The 15,850-nt window shown below is 48.6% G+C and overlaps 1 protein-coding gene across 2 annotated transcripts in view; it reads right to left on the bottom strand.

Annotated features, from left to right (window-relative positions):
• Nucleotides 1-15,850, bottom strand: part of LOC139061129 (uncharacterized) — a 73,537-nt gene that overhangs the window by 11,637 nt on the left and 46,050 nt on the right. The window lies entirely within an intron of this gene.

Raw genomic sequence — 15,850 nt, 5'->3', positions numbered from 1 at the left:
AGGCCGGCTTGGTCGGTTGGCTTTGAGGCTACAAGAATTTTCATATTCCGTGGTGTACAAGTCTGGCCGCCATGCACCAAGACGCTGACGGTTTGTCGCGTTACCCTGTTGACGACTCTGACTCCTCCAATATTGCCAGTGCTTCTTGCGTATTCTCTGTATCCTAGCTGCTTCATTTCGCCGACGAGCAACGCCGTGACTCCTACATCAGAACACTCATCGACCGTTTTGAACACACTCCGGCCGATGCTGCTCTACGCCTCTTCGCCCTCCGCGACGGTATCCTGTACCGTCCTAACCTTCATCCGTACAGCTCTGAGTTCCTACTTGTAGTACCTAAACACCTCCTCTCCACCATTCTAGAAGAGCTTCACGACGTACCAATGGCAGGACACCTCGGCGTATCTCGAACCTATGACCGTGTATACGTCGTCGTTTTTTCTGGCCTGGCCTTGCCCGTTCCGGACGACGTTACGTCGCCGCTTGTGAACTTTGGCAACGACGCAAGAAGCCTTCCCAGCTTCCCGCTGGTTACTTGCAGCCGCTGGACATCCCTGCCGAGCCCTTCCATCGTGTCGGCTTAGACCTTCTCGGCCCATTTCCGGAATCTACATCAGGAAACAAGTGGGTTACAGTAGCGGCGGACTACGCGACCCGCTACGCCGTAACCCGCGCTCTTCCGACCAGTTGTGCAACTGATGTTACGGACTTCCCCTACATTATATAATTTTGGTGCATGGTGCTCCGCGTCAATTGCTAACAGTCCGTGGCAGTACGTTTTTGGCCAAAGTCATTGACGACATCATGCGTGCCTGATCAATACAACATAAATTTACCACCTCCTACCACCCCCAAACGAACGGCCTCATTGAGCGTTTGAACCGCACCCTCACAGACATGCTATCCAAATACGTTTCAGACGACCACTGTGACTGGGACCTCCCTCTACCTTACATTACCTTTGCGTACAACTCTTCCCGTCTCGAAACTGCTGGCTTTTCCCCGTTTTACCTCTTGTATGGCCGAAAACCGATGCTACCACTGGACACTGTGCTTCCGTCCGCCACAGCTTCAACTAGCGATTATGCCCGTGATGCAATCGCCCATGCTGACCATGCTCGCCAACTTGCGCGCACTCGTCTACAAGTGTCTCAAGACAAACAGAAGCAACGCTACGACCTCCGTCACCGTGACGTCCATTTTGTGCCCGGAACCCTAGTGTTGCTTTGGTCACCATCGCGTAAAGTTGGCCTTTGTGAAAAACTGCTTACCTGTTACACTGGCCCATATCGCGTACTCCGCCAAGTGACCGATGTCACCCATGAAATCGTTCTAGTCACGCCCACTACGTCCCTCGCTGTGACAACCAGTGACATTGACCACGTCGCCCGACTCAAGCCCTACAACTCTCCATGCGCCTTGGATATTTAACAGCACCGGGACGGCGCTTTTGCCACCAAAAGGGGGGTGGGGGGTGGGGGTAGTATTGCGATATCATCGAGCGATGCTCAAGAGACGGGCCGCCGCGAGAACGAAGATGAAGTTGGTCGCTGCCCTTAGCGCGAGCGAGGGTCGGCCTGGCTGTCTGGCTCCAGTGTAAATAGCCTGCAAATAGCCTCTTTCGCCTGTGTCTTTTCACACGTAACAATATTTATAATACGGGAACACGGCACAAGCGCGTTAACCAACTTAATTAGCCATTTCAATCGCTATCACCCTATAGTATTAAATTTACTGCTCACCACTCTCCTAGTCAGATCAACTTCCTGGACACGACGGTCTACATAGAAAACGGAAAACCGAGAACGACGCTTTACCGGAAGCCTACGGATAGCCAGCAATATTTAGACTACAACAGTCATCACACGCGACACTGCAAGCAAGGATTTTTTGTCGGACAAGCGAAACGAATAAAAAAGAATCCTCAGGAAAGGTCACGATTATATGCACCACCTAAATGAGCCTAAAACAACGCTAGCAGAAATAAACTATCCACAAGTTGCTCTCGATAGAGCCTATGATGTCGCGTCAAGATTGGAGAGACACTCGGAATTAGTGAAGAAACAGCCTACACCAGAATCTGACAGACCGCCAGCCTTTATACTAAAATAGTCTAATGCACTCCCAAACATAAACAACATCCTACGAAAATACCACCCAGTGTTATCAAGTAACGAGGGTCTGAGGAAACGTTCCCGGATGTACCAAGGGTTACCTATCGCCGCAACAGGAGGTTTAAAGACATGTTAGTGCACGCAAAAGTCAGACAACGATGCTTTGTAACCATTCTTCTTTTCAAAGGCCAATATTGATGATTCTTCGATAGCTATAATTTTAACTTCCTGTTTGAATAATTCCCACGCAGCAAAGAGTGGCAAGTCCTTGCGGCATGGCAGATGAGCTCATAACGCGCTTTAGGAAGCACTCACGCGAAAGTAATTGGTTCTTAAATTTCCACAACTCTCAGCCATAGCTATATCTCAGCACACACGCCGACTTTGGTAGCGACGCCTACCAAACGATACTGAGACTAGGCAATGGTCACTAAAAAATACAGGGTGCACAGTGTAACCAAATATAAGAGATATAACGCGCTAAGTGAAACGTAAATCCGATCAAGCCTTGCATGCGAGGTACTACCTTAAAAATGCGTGTAGCCACATCCCGCCTTTTGATTTTCTCCAATGTCCACAAGCCGATAGTCACATATCAGGCGTTGCAACGCATCACTACTTGGATCATGTCTCAGCTTCAATTACGTACGATCTTTCGCGTTACATATACAATTGAAGTCTCCAAAGAGGACCAATGCACGATCAGTACACAAATTATGTTCTAGAGATAAGAAGAAACACCCTCGTTCACGTAACTTGTTCGGGGCATAAACACACACAGATCTAAAGCTCATACCACTGATATCAATATCGCACCATATTAGTCGCCCTTCCCTATCTATAAAAAATACAGCAAGTCACATTGTAAATGTTTTTAACAAATAACATACAACCTGCGAAAACGCTTACTACATGGCTTACAGAAACATTATAGTCAGATAGGAATGGAGATAGAGCTACTTCTGTGTTTTCGTCGGATTCAATCTTTGTTTCTTGGATAGCAGCAATATCTAATTTTCTATTGCGTAACAAACGAAAAAAACTGTACTTGCCGTCGCTTACTGCGTAAGCCACGGACATTTCGAGTACTAAAATGGAAGGGAAGAGCGCCCGCCATGGTTACCTATGTTGATGCAGCGTCTAAACGCTGCCCCAGAGGTGCACCACTCCCTTCTTGATGAGGTGATGCACTGGCGGCCTTTTGTTGCACTTTAACACGAGAGACATCTGCATGAGTACGCGTTCCCCGGAGCGGTTTTGTCAACTTTGACACTTTGAGAACCCGGACCTCCTTTCCCGAGGCCGATGGGTTGTCAGATGGCGCTGGACGCTTCTTAGCGGCCTCGCACATCGGTCCAGATTCCATTGACGGTGGGCGATCTTGAACTGGTGGCTATTCTGCCCATGACACAGTTGGTTCGTCGTCAGGCAACTTAGTCTCATCCTCACTAGCAGGCTTCGGGCTAAGGCTATGGTCAGCCGATGAAGGCTTAATCTCCTCTTGTCGATGAGCTTCAGCGGGTGTTTCACCGGTTGCATCCACAACTTCACTCACATCAATTAGATAATCGGTGATGGCCTCATCCTCAGCTGGTCTATTTACAAATTATGGGGTTTTACGTGCCAAAACCACTTTCTGATTATGAGGCACGCCGTAGTGGAGGACTCCGGAAATTTCGACCGCCTGGGGTTCTTTAACGTGCACCTAAATGTAAGCACCACGGGTGTTCTCGCATTTTGCCCCCGTAGAAATGCGGCCGCCGCGGCCGGGATTCGATCCCACGACCTCGTGCTCAGCAGCCCAACACCATAGCCACTGAGCAACCACGGCGGGTAGGTCTATTTCCACGAAGCTTGTCAGCGTAGGTTGCGATGCATGCATCTGCAAGGCGGCCGCAGCGGTGACTTAAGGCTAAACCCCATGAGCGCGATTTTGTGCGCGACAGCGACGAGCGACGGCTTCGAGCGAAGGATCGGGCCGTCGCGTGAACAGATCGCTCGGACCCGTCGCGCGATCGCTCGGTTCTGCAAATCTAGAATTCGTCGCTCGTCGCCCGGAAGTGCTATGAGCGACTAGCCAATAGCGCGAAGCCTGAACTGGATCTACATAACTCAAGTACTTCCGATTGTCGCACGGAACGAGCAAACGACTGAATTTTTATACATGCAAAGATAAGAACCTACTGGAAGACCTTCAGAAATAATTTATGCTGCTTTTTACAGTAAAACATATCAACTTAAGTTAATAAAGCACGCGTCACGCTAGTTTCGGCGCCTATACTGCTGCCCTCATACCGGCAACACTGGGGAGATGTCGCTCGAAGTCATCGCTCGCATGAGGTACAACTTGTAGGCGACTAGTGAACGCGACAGCCATCTCCATCGCGTCGCTTGTCGCTGCGGCGTGCAAGATCGCTTGCATGCTGTTTATACTTTATTCACTTTGGATATCACTAAGGCGGATATCACTAAGGCGTATTTATGACAGTGTAGAACATGTGAACCTAATAAACGCGCTTCAGAACGCTGGCCTGCCAAAATCTTTTGTCGCGTGGGTTTATGAATTTTTAGGCGGCAGGGAATTTGACTGCTTTCTACCCGGATTGTCTTCATCAACTTATCAACAGTCAAGAGGTCTACCGCAGGGATCAGTCCTATCTCCGTCGCTGTTCAATGTTTTAATGAGCACTGTACTTTTACAACAGGATGTGCATGTGTACATATACGCCGACGACATTGAATTTTTTGCTGCATCGGTACACTGACATGTTTTGTATCAAACTCTAGTCATATGAACCGCCTAGAAATGTGGCTTGATGGAATTAACCTCTCTCTTAATATCAGAAAAAGCGCCGTCCTAGTTTTCCCTCAAAGCGTTCCTGTGCAAATTTCGATTGTTTATCGACAAGACAGTATCCCACAGGTGAATTCACTTAAATATCTGGGAGTAATTTACACCGAAAAACTTGATTGAAGTCCACATATAGAGCACATTACCTCAAAGGCAGCACGCGCAGTAGAACTGCTGTGTAGACTCGGCAGCAATCGATCAGGGTTGCGTCGGCATGTTCTCATTATGATCTATTGCACGTATGCTTGCCTGATAATGGAGTTTGGCTACGTTTTGTTTTTTGGCGGACCTGCATACAAAATTCGGCCTCTGATTATATTAGAACGAGAGGCGTCACGTTTATGTCTTGGGCTTCCTAAATTTGTCGCGATATATCTTATATCAAGAAGCACGCCTGCTTTCTCTTCTCATGCCATTTCATATCCTATCAGTACAAACTTTTCTAAAGATATCTGCATCACCACAGTGGAGATCACAATATGTTTTCGTTAAAGAACCGGCTTCATTTTTTAACTGTCATTGGAATCGCTCCCGTTGCCCTCAAGTTGTTTTCGCTAAAAAACTATTGGACCCATTAAACGTTCACCTATGCGAGGTGGTCTTACTAAATTCCTCGGTTACAGATGCTAAAATTGAATTCGATGATATTTTCCAAATAATGCTACACATCTTCCCTATCAATATCTGAATAGTATTCTGGAAGACCACCTTGTACATCTGGATACAAAGACCGTTATAACAACTGATGCTTCCGTCTGTGAAGAAAAGGAGGGGTGGGCATTGTATAACCACATCTAAATTGGTCTTTTGCGATTCGGCTATATACCTGATTTCACGCCTATCTTTCAGGCGGAATTATTGGAAATTATTTTAGCTTTGCGCAAATTCCCACCGTCTCTGTCATCAGCCATAATCTTAACTGATTGCCTTTCTGTCTCTTCTTCACTATAGTGAAGAATTGTCAGATTCATTAAAAACTTTCTATTCTCTTCTCCCAAGACGTTTACGTCTCGTTGGTTTAGTGTGTGTGCCACGTCACAAAGGCCTAGCATTAAACGAATATGCAGGTACACTCGCAGTAGCATCCTCACGATGGTCTTATAATCCCCGTTTTACCTTCGTCATCTGTCATCACTGCAGCGCGATTAAGAAAATATACTGCTACAAATAAGTTCGCGCAATCATCATTGGCAACATCTGATTTTCCGCATCTCAGTTTTCCTTGGAACAACAAATGGTGCTCCTTTAGAAAAAATTGAAGTATTGATTACAAGACTACGGTGCCGAGTCCCTCCACTGAACCTTTACCTCCACAGGTCTGGTCTGGCTATATCGCCCTTGTGCCCTTTGTGCAATGAGAGTGAATCTCCGGAACACTTCTTTTTGACGTGCCGCTGTTTCATTATTCCACGGAAAAGATTTTTAGGAAAACCCTTCCAAAAGCTTGGCTTGAATTTGACTCTTCCTATAATGCTTTCCTTTGGGGCTACCGAACTAGGTTACAGCCACAGGAACGTTTTTGAAGCCCTCGGCACCTTTCTGCGAGATACAAAACGAATTGCATGTTAGAATTCTTCAACATTCTTATAATGTTTACAAAATTCACAAAAAATATCTAGATAATTGATTATTCATACCTGTAACAGTAGATACATTAAATCCCTGTTACAAGATACTTACTTCATTTCACCCTAATTTATTCAGAAAAAAATGCTAACAGTTCCTTCACCGCCCGGATTCATGGCCGATCCCCCAGAGTGGGTTGCGCCATTTCACTAGGGAACAAGAACAAGAACACGCTTCACTCATGGGTCATTGGTTCCCATCCGCAAGTGCCGCTCGCCAGCATTCAAGGCGCCTCTTCGTCTCCGCGACTGCGGCTCTGTCTACACCGCATGCACCGTCCTCTCCACTAGTCTAATCGAAGCCTCCAGGGATAAACCCTGCGCGACAGACGGTCCAATGCCCTCACGCCGTAGCACACCATGTTTAATGTTTTCGTCGTCCTTTCAGCACGCCCGACACCGCACATCACTCACATCATTGCTTATGCTTCGAAGGCGCACAAATATACGGAGCGCACCAGTTCTTGCTTCAAAGAGCAGCCTACTCGCAAGGGAATTGTCATATAGGTCCACCAAGCCAATAGTGTTCTTATGACACCGGTGCACAGCCAACGTGGACTTCGCTGCCATATTTCGCATTCAACGTGTTTCTTCTTGATCTCGCACTCATTCCCGCGGCTGTTTTACCCAATCCGCCGGTGAGTTTGCACTGATAGGGGAGCGAAATAGGCCGTATTCACTTTCTATGCAGTATAAGCGCTTCACCCACCGTGTGCGTATGCATGGACGCTATAACGTAAAGCTAGGGCCCTATAACGTAAAACTATTCCAATATGTTTCTATTCCAATTTCCTGACGTCAAATTTGCGTAACCATCGACGCAAGCACCGGGCGGTCACCCATAGGGTTGTCTGAACAGACCAATCAAACGCTCTCCTCGTTCATAGGAGGTCCCTTTTGTTTGCTTGAAAAACGAATAACATTTCCTATAGTGAGCGGCTCGTTGTATCTAATTGGCTGACAAGAGGCGAGGAGAACGCTCAACTGGAGAGGGATTCACTAGGGCAGAGCCAGTGCACTGAAAACCGATAACCGGATGAAGAGGGTGGTGCCGGCGTCTGCAATTGGTCGGCTTTCCCTTACTTAGCTTGTGGTGGCTGATCGAAAATCGCGGCGGCATGCAACGGAACCTTAAGAATGAAGCTAAAATTGACCCTCAGCAAAGAAGAGTTGGCAGAATGAGGTAGTAAACGTGTCGAAAGTGCTTAAAAACGTTACACGGTCACGCAAGAAGTTTTATTATACGGAAATACACCCATGCTCTCCGGCAGGTGCGAGTAGCCAGCGTCTCAGCGATCGGTGGCAGCTATCTTTTATTCCTTTCGGAACGGGGCAGCCTGCGGCTATTCCGAAAAAAAGTTCAGTTTTTTTCGGCATATTAATGTATCTTTATCGCGTACACGTCACTTTGACGCGGTGAGTTCGTGCGGTTTTGTGACGTCGCGTGACAGGTAGGTGAAGTGGGTGCAGCCCGAAAACTTTTTACCAATAGCCGAGGGCTAATGGCGAAAAGGGGTCGAATCATAAATAACTGTTTTTCGTTTTTCTGTCAAATCATGCATAATGAGTATGCACACATCATATCAGATGGGGAGGTATTGCGGTTTTTGTAACGTCGCGTGACAGACAGGTGAAATGGGGGTGGTCGAAAAAATTTTTGACCAATCGCAGAGGGCTGATAGCAGAATTGGAATAGAAAAGTTTGGAATAGTTTTACGTTATAGCGCCCCTATTGCAAACTTTTCTATTCCAATTCTGCAATCAGCCCTCCGCGATTGGTCAAAAACGGTTTTCAGCCACCCCCACTTCGCTTCTCTGTCACGCGACGTCACGAAAACCACGATAGCTCCTCTTCTGATATGACGTGTGCGCACTGATTATGCATGATTGGATCGAACGAAAGAAAAATAGTTATTTCTGATTGGACGCATTTTCGCAGTTAGACCACGGCTATTGGTCAAACGTTTTAGGGCTGCACCCACTTTACCTGCCTGTCACGCGACCTCACAAAACCGCAAAAACTCACCGCGTCAAAGTGACGCGCACGCGTTAAAGATGCATTAATATGCCGAACAAAACTGAATTTTTTTCTGAATAGCGCAAGCTGGGGCGCTATAACGTAAAACTATTCCAAATTTTTCTATTCCAATTCTGCTATCAGCCCTCCACGATTGGTCAAAAACTTTTTTCAACCATGCCCACTTCACCTGTCTGTCACGCGACGTCACGAAAACCGCGATACGTCCCCAGATGATATAATGTGTGCACACTGATTATGCATGATTTGAGAGAAAAAATAAAAACAGTTATTTCTGATTCGCCCCCTTTTGGCCATTAACCCTCGGCTATTGGTAAAAAGTTTTCGGGCTGCACCCACTTCACCTGCCTGTCACGCGACGTCACAAAACCGCAGGAACTCACCGCGTCAAAATGACGTGTACGCGATAAAGATGCATTAATATGCCGAACAAAACTGAATTTTCTTCGGAATAACCGCAGGCTGCCCCGTTCCGAAAGGAATAAAAGATGGCTGCCGCCGATCGCTCAGACGCTGGCTACTCGCACCTGCCGGAGAGCATGGGTATATTTGCGTATAATAAAACTTCTTGCGTAGCCGTGTAACGTTCTCGAGCACTTTGGGCCCGTTTACCCCCTCATTCTTCCAACTCTTCTTTGCTAAGGGTCCGTTTAAGCGTCATTCTTGAGCTTCCGTTGCATGCCGCCGCAATTTTCAACCAGCCACCGCAAGCTAAGTAAGGGAAAGCCGACCAATTGTAGACGCCGGCACCAGCCTCTTCATCCGGTTATCGACTTTCAGTGCAGTGGCTCGGCCCCATCGAATCTCTCTCCACTTGAGCGTTCTCCTCGCCTCTAGTCAGCCAATTAGATACGACAAGCCGCTCAGTGTAGGCAATGTTATTCGTTTTTCAAGCAAACAAAAGTGACCTCCTATGAACGAGGAGAGCGTTTGGTTGGTCTGTTCAGACAACCCTGTGGGTGACCGCCCGGTGCTTGCGTTGTTGGTTACGCAAATTTGACGTCAGGAAATTGGAATAGAAACATATTGGAATAGTTTTACGTTATAGGGCCCCTGCCCTGTTCCAAAAGGAATAAAAGATGGCTGCCGCCGATCGCTCAGGCACTGGCTACTCACACCTGCTGGAGACCATTGGTTTATTTGCGTATACAATAAAACCTTTTGCGTGGCCGCGTAACGTTTTCGAGCACTTTCGGCACGTGTACGACCTCCCTCTGCCAACTCTTCTTTGCTGAGGATCCGTTTTAGCAGCATTCTTAACTTTCCGTTGCATGCCGTCGCGATTTTCGACCAGCCACCGCAAGCTAAGTCAAGGAAGGCGACCAATTGCAGACGCCGGTACGTTCAGGTTTCAGCTTCGAGGTTTGTTTTATGCGGACGACATTGTGTTGCTAGCTAACAAGCAAAGTGATATGCAACGTCTGGCTAATATCTGTAGACAGGAAGGCGATAAGTTAGGTCTGAAATTTGGCGTTAACAAATCAGGTGTTATGGTATTCAATGAAAACAGTGAACAAACAGTGACAATACAGGGCCAGGAAATACCTCGCGTAACAGAATATAGGGACTTTGGTATATGGATAAACGAAGGCAATATATATATGAAAACAGTAAAAAAAACAATAACAGTAACGGGGAAGCGAAATGCGGCTATTATGAAACACAGAGCATTATGGGGATACAATAGGTACGAGGTGCTCCGGGGTATGTAGAAAGGTGTAATGGTTCCAGTACTTACATTTGGAAATGCGGTTGTTTGCTTGAAATCAGGGGCACAATCATGACTCGATGGGAACCAAAGGTCAGTGGGACGCCTCGCATTGGGCGCTCACGGGGAGACTACAAATGAAGCTGTGCAGGGTGATATGGGCTGGACAAGTTTTGAAGTGAGGGAAGCTCACAGTAAAATTGATTACGAAGAACGGCTGAGCAATATGGAAGAAAATAATTAAATGGGCTGGGAGAGTGTTGAGGTACTTGTACAGGAAAAACATTGATTCACAGTGGAAGAAAATAACTAGGAAGCTTACTAGCAAATATGCGGCTTGTAGGGTGCGCAACGCACCAACAAAGAACGTCAAGCGGAAATTCAGAGAGGCTGAAATAATCTCATGGATGGCGGCAGTGAAAAAGAAACCTGCCATGAGTAACTACTTAAGAGGAAAAAAACGAAATCAGGAAAGAAACAATTGATGATAACTCAAAGGGAAGCTCACTACTTTTCGAAGCGAGATCAGGATGCCCTAGAACACGCACCTATAAAGCGAGATATAAGAACGAAGAAGAAGCATGTGCTTGCTGCGGTAAAGCTAGGGAAACGATGGAGCATGTTTTATTAGAATGTGAACGCATCTGCCCAGTGGTCGATTTAGGAATCACTGGCCTCCTTGAAGCCCTTGGGTTCAGCGGGAGCAGGGGAAAAGTAAACACGTCCGCAATACAGAATAGTAAGAGGCGATTGGAATATTTGTGGAAGAAAAGTAGGGAAACGACAAACAACGGAGGCGTACAAAAATAAAGTTTGCAATAGGAGATCAAAAACTTTGGTTATGGGAATTCATCGTGGATTTTTGTTTTATTTAACATAGGTAGGACATTAGGCAATAAAATAACAAGAGCTTGGTGGCGCAACCCACCACCCTGTTTCAAAGGGGACGCTCATAACATCCATCCATCCATCCAGCTTCGTTCCTCATTTCTGTCTTCAGCGCAGTGTTGCCAGGTTTGGCTATATATAGCCAAATGGGCTACAGCAAAAAATTTTTTGGCGACGACTTGGGTGAGTTGGCTATAGTTGTGCTACTGAAAACCTGCGACTTCGCTTTTGTATAGGCTACAAGTGGCGCCCTAACCCTCGCTTCAGAGAAAGCTCTCATCGAGTGGAAACACATATCGAAGTCATGTTTTAGATGGCTGAGCGGGCAGCGCGGCTGTGCGTGTTGTTGTGCCATTACCACAAGCCCGGATTCCGAATCTGGAAGATGCAGAATCTATCCTGCGAGCGCCCTAATTCTCCCTTCACAAGTCAAGATGCTGAGCCGTCAGGCAGCGGGTCCTGCGGGAGAAGCGGAGAAGCCTCGGCAAGCCGCAAGTTTGGACGTGTCAGCGTGTGCCAGACAGCCCGGCGCCGCGCCTCCCTTTGCCTGGAGGTCACCGCGCGCGCGAACTTTGAACCGGGTGGCCAGCGCGGTCGCTGGTTGGACCCCTCGGACGCCCGTCGTGTGCTGACTTTGTATTGGGCCGTTTGAGTAACAATGGTTCCTCGGGGATTATAAAAGCAGCAACGCGCTGCCTGAAAAACAGGATCCGCCGACCCCACCGGGAGAGAGTGTCGCTCCCGACTGGGGTGAGATGTGCCACGCGTTTTCGCCGGACGTCGTCGTGCGAGAACAGTCGCGTTTATTGTGAGCACTCGGCCCCAGTGCCGACCCCGTTCATGTCCTCTATGATAACCTGTATATAATGTATAAAGTCCCTTTTGTTATTCTCATCGACGCCAGGCTCGGAGTCTTCGCTACCAACGCTCTGTCACGAAACGGGTGACGAGCGCTACGAGACCACAAAGGCGTAATCGTGGTGCAGCGGTACAAGTTCGTAACACTGGATGGCAGCTACGGGATTGACCGGCATCAGCTACCTCGGCGCGGTGAGTGCCTGAAGTTTACCTCAAACACCAGACTTTCTCTGACACAGGTTATAGTAGCTTAGGGAAGGATTTGGTGTTGCATTGTGATAACCTTGTGTGTTTCAAGCCTAGTAAGAGTGTTTTGGAAACCAGGGGATGCTGAGGGGGTAAACAGGGCAGTGTGTGAAATACTTGCATATGTCTTACTAGTAGTGTTATAGTAGCGTACGGCAGGTATATTCAAAAAGGGTAAACAGCAGGAGGACAGTGTGAACGATGGAGAAGTACAAGGTGAAGGAACTTCTCGAAATTTGTGAGGAGTTGGGCATTGAGTTGGGCTCAACCAAAAGAAAGAATGCGATCCTTGAGGTCATGAGGACTGGGGACGTAACGACTGAGGAAGCCGCAGAGGCCTTGGCGGAAATCAATGAACGTCGGGAAAGGGAGGAAAGGAGAGAAAAAGAACAGCAACGTCGCGAGGAGGAAAAGGAGGAAAGGAGAGAGAGGGAGCGACGTGAGCACGAGCTTAAAATGAAAGAGTTGGAGATCCGAAATAACTCCCCGGCGCCTAGTCTCACTTCTAATGTTCCAAGAATACGCGATCAACTTCCACCCTTTGTCGTCGGAGAGGATATGGCCAAATACCTCGTGAAATTTGAGCACGTGTGCGAACGGAATAGCATTGAGCGATCCCTTTGGGCACAGAATCTGTTAGCGTTGCTTCCTGGGGAGGCATCAGACGTAATAACTTGCTTATCGAAAGAGGCGTTTGAGAGCTACAGTGATGTGAAGGAAGCGCTACTGCGGAAGTACAAATTGTCGCCCGAAGCTTTCCGGCAGAGGTTCCGGTATGCAAAAAAGGGTAAGGAGTCGAATGTTGACTTCGCGTTTCGTCTAAAAGCCGACCTGGTGGAATGGCTGAAGGGCGAAGAGGTTTACGACGACCGCGACAAAATTGTCGAATGCATCGCGTTGGAGCAGTTCTACCGTTGCATTGATGAGGATGTCCGGCTCTGGCTGCAAGATAGGCTAAAGGAGGTTAAGCTAAACAAGGCAGCAGAGTTAGCGGAAGAGTATTACACCCGCCGCAGCTTGCACAGCAAGGCAGTGCGCATAGAAAAAGCAGATAGAAGAGATGGGTTTTACGGGAAGCCCGACGAACGGAAGGAAATCACGCGTCGCGAGTTTCGGGAAGACGAGTCCCTTCCCAAAGAAACTGTAAGGGATGGACAGAATGCATCTCAGAATGATGACGATGGTCCGAAACAGCGAAACGAAATGACGCGTTCTTTTGAAAAACGGAAACCGTTAACCTGCTACAATTGCAAAAAGCAAGGGCACATCGCTGCAAGCTGCCCAGAGAGAATTGCTTTTGCAACGATACAGGAAACTCACAAGAACATACGTCTATTGGAGCCCTATGTGCAGGAAATTAAGGTAAACGGCAAGAAGTGCCGAGCACTGCGGGACTCTGCAGCAACTATGGACGTTGTTCACCCGTCTTTCGTCTCCTCGAGGGATTTTACGGGAGAGTGCGTTAGGATACGGCAAGTGGCCGAGAAGGAGAGCGTCTGTTTACCGATCGCAACGGTTATCATTGAAGGAGAATTTGGGAAACTTAACACCGAAGCCGCTGTGTCAGCCGCCCTCCCGGAGCAATTTTCCTACCTCTTCTCAAATAGCTCGGAGCAGCTGCTGAGGTATCAGGGCAAATCATTCTTTGCCGACGTGGCGTACATGGCCCCCACGCGATCCAAAGCGCGCCCGCTGTCGAGGGAACTTGACTTAGCGTCGGTGAGCGAAAGGCGGTGCGGCACACGGACCGATCACAGTAACTTGAGTGGCGAGCAGTCACGGGAGAGGCAGAGCTCGGAGGCTGGCCTAGACGAGCGGGTCCTGGAAGTGAGTGGGAGTGACGCGTGCAGTGCTAGCCGCGATATAGACGCGACGCCGCAATTAGGCGACGCGGGCTCCACACTCGCTCCGGTTTCCGCCAGCCGGCAGGAGCAGGCTGCAGTTGAAAGAGAAAGTCTGATTCGCGAGCAACAGGAAGGCTGTTCATTAGCCGATCTGAGGAAGAGCGTCAAACGGGGAGTGAAAAAAAAGAGGGTTTCATTTGGCAAGGAATCTGGCTTATTGTACCGCCGCTACACGGATAAGCAGGGTCGCAAATATAAGCAGCTTCGGATTCCGCGAAAATATCGCCGGGAAAAATGAATGACCTCATTTGCTTCCTCAGAAGTATGTTTTCGGTCCAAGTGATTTCAAGGGGACCATTCTATTTGTCATTATTATTGCTGATTATTAATTGTTTCTATTTTGTTGTGTTGTTAATTTGAAAACTGGTTGTTTGAGCCTTGTGTACTAGATCGTACACCTGCCTCTTGTTGCAGCGGGAGCAAAAAGAGGGATAGCAATTTAGTTAGGTTGATTTGAATTATGGCCTTGTCTGGTGTTTGACGGGAGACAGAGGGCACTTGTTCGTGTTGGGTGTTGCCTTTTGCCGGTCGGTTTTGCAAGCTGCAGAACGACCAAGCGGGACCAGTGGCGAGAAGCAAGGTCTTAGGAACGACCCGAGCGGAGCTGGTCAAGGTGCCTTGGCGACGACGTGGTGAGCAGAGCTCCTGTCCTGGCGAGTCGGACCTGGGCACGTGAAGTTACCTGGCGTCCCGACACTGGACGTGAACTTGGACGAGCCTGACGAACGTGCGCGCCTGGCATCCGAGCCACGTGGAGGCAGCTCGTCTTCCCGGCGCCTTATCTGAGGGCGGGGATGCTGTTGTGCCATTACCACAAGCCCGGATTCCGAATCTGGAAGATGCAGAATCTATCCTGCGAGCGCCCTAATTCTCCCTTCACAAGTCAAGATGCTGAGCCGTCAGGCAGCGGGTCCTGCGGGAGAAGCGGAGAAGCCTCGGCAAGCCGCAAGTTTGGACGTGTCAGCGTGTGCCAGACAGCCCGGCGCCGCGCCTCCCTTTGCCTGGAGGTCACCGCGCGCGCGAACTTTGAACCGGGTGGCCAGCGCGGTCGCTGGTTGGACCCCTCGGACGCCCGTCGTGTGCTGACTTTGTATTGGGCCGTTTGAGTAACAATGGTTCCTCGGGGATTATAAAAGCAGCAACGCGCTGCCTGAAAAACAGGATCCGCCGACCCCACCGGGAGAGAGTGTCGCTCCCGACTGGGGTGAGATGTGCCACGCGTTTTCGCCGGACGTCGTCGTGCGAGAACAGTCGCGTTTATTGTGAGCACTCGGCCCCAGTGCCGACCCCGTTCATGTCCTCTATGATAACCTGTATATAATGTATAAAGTCCCTTTTGTTATTCTCATCGACGCCAGGCTCGGAGTCTTCGCTACCAACGCTCTGTCACGAAACGGGTGACGAGCGCTACGAGACCACAAAGGCGTAATCGTGGTGCAGCGGTACAAGTTCGTAACAGTGTGTGCGTGTGCGAAATGCCCCCACTCCCCTCAGTGCACCGTTGTCTGAGCCGATGGCTTTGATCTTTGATGCACTTAAAATTGCACCGCGCTTCACCGTGCCAACATTTGCGCCAGCAACATCGTCTCATCTTCGTCTTATCAGTTTCAGACATCAG

The sequence above is a fragment of the Dermacentor albipictus genome, chromosome 1 (genome assembly GCF_038994185.2).
Source record: "Dermacentor albipictus isolate Rhodes 1998 colony chromosome 1, USDA_Dalb.pri_finalv2, whole genome shotgun sequence".
Taxonomy (NCBI): Eukaryota; Metazoa; Arthropoda; class Arachnida; order Ixodida; family Ixodidae; genus Dermacentor; species Dermacentor albipictus.
The sequence above is the reverse complement of the archived record's forward strand: the minus strand, read 5'-3'. Positions and strand labels throughout refer to the sequence as shown.